Raw genomic sequence first — 1,666 nt, 5'->3', positions numbered from 1 at the left:
ATATGAGTAGGGAACTTACTATATTGCCATCTTGCTCAAAATTATATTATTTTGCACAACCTAAGGATCTAATAATATGAGCTTAAACTATTATACCTCTGAAGAATGGAATGCAATGTAGTCATTTAAAAACAGTCTGTATTGTAGAAAATGATGTGATGTTATGTGAATTAAAGAGGTTCCAAAATTGAATGTACAGGGAGACTTCTGATTTCTGGTCTGACATGTAAAGAGCTTAGAATTCGTCACTATCATCATCACAATAAGCAAAAACGTGAACTGAAAAACAACACTTTTTCTTATATCCATCAGAGAATTGAGGTTGGAGGGTGAACAACTGCCAGGAAAACTGGAGAGATGGATGCTGAGATTCACAGCTTACCAGTAGCAGAAGTCTGCCCCTAGAGCCAGTAGAGGTTGGAACATTAAACTCTAATGGTTGAATTGCTAGAGGCTCAGGGAGGACAAGCTTGAGAGTTAAAAACTTGGTGTGACTAGTCTTAGTGCAGCTCCCAAAACTTTGGAAGTTTTATCTCTAGGAGCCCCAACAAGTTCTCAGGGTGAAGGCTGGAGAAAAATCCTCTCATGCTTCTGGCACAGGGAGGAGAAAAATAACCATTTTGAAAAACACCCAGAGCATTCTGTTCTCCTTAACTATGGCCCTTCCTAAAACAAAACAAAACAAAACAAAACAACAAAAACACAAACTAATCATCATAGACTAATCCACTTATTTTTTACCAGAGCCTGTCAGACCTCAGAGAAGGTAAATACCCAACACCAGCCCCCTCAAGTTGTCCTGGCTCACCTAATGTGAGAAGATCTAAGAGGCAATTGTGAATGTCACAACCCCCGGACACGTGCTCCTATATGACTGAAACCTAATTATAGTAGTATAGCATGTTTCCTCTCACTCACACCTTACCACCATATCGATCTGGCTCTTCTATAATAATAGTGGATTACAACTTAAAGTACTGCAAGGATAAAACCCTCTTTAAAAGAAGTCTCTAGGGAAACCCAAAGACAACGGAAGAAACAAAAACAAGGACACTAGAGAAAAATGTAGCCTCTTCCAACTGCAGCTTCAGCAAACAGTAAACACAGACTCTCTCCAGCCAGATGAGCATAAAGCCTTGCATTAAAGTTTATTTACCTCTGTTCCTTTTACCCAATACACTGCAACTGAGTTTTAACAAAAAATTACAAGGCAGGCTAAAAAGCAAAAACACAGTTTGAAAATACAAAACAAGTATCAGAACTGGACTAAGATATGGCAGAGATTTTGGAATTGTCAAGTGGATTTAAAATAATTATGATAAATATGCTAAGAACTCTAATAGAAAATGGACAATGTGGGAGAGCACATGGGTAATGTAAGAAGACAGATGCAAATAATAAGAAAAAATCAAAATGATATGTTATAAATCAACAACACTGTAAAAAGAAGTGAAGAATGTTTTCAATGGGCTCATCAGTAGAGTAGACATGGCCAAGGAAAGAATCAGTGAGCTTGAAGATGTGCCCATAGATACTTCCAAAACTGAAATGAAAAGAAATGATCTAACAGATATAAAATAGCCATTTATTTCAAAATAATAATAGCAACCATGTATTTGGTGATTATAATTTATGGATAAAAGAAATGAATATCAACAATATTATA

The sequence above is a fragment of the Eubalaena glacialis genome, chromosome X, assembly GCF_028564815.1.
Source record: "Eubalaena glacialis isolate mEubGla1 chromosome X, mEubGla1.1.hap2.+ XY, whole genome shotgun sequence".
Lineage (NCBI taxonomy): Eukaryota > Metazoa > Chordata > Mammalia > Artiodactyla > Balaenidae > Eubalaena > Eubalaena glacialis.
The sequence above is the reverse complement of the archived record's forward strand: the minus strand, read 5'-3'. Positions refer to the sequence as shown.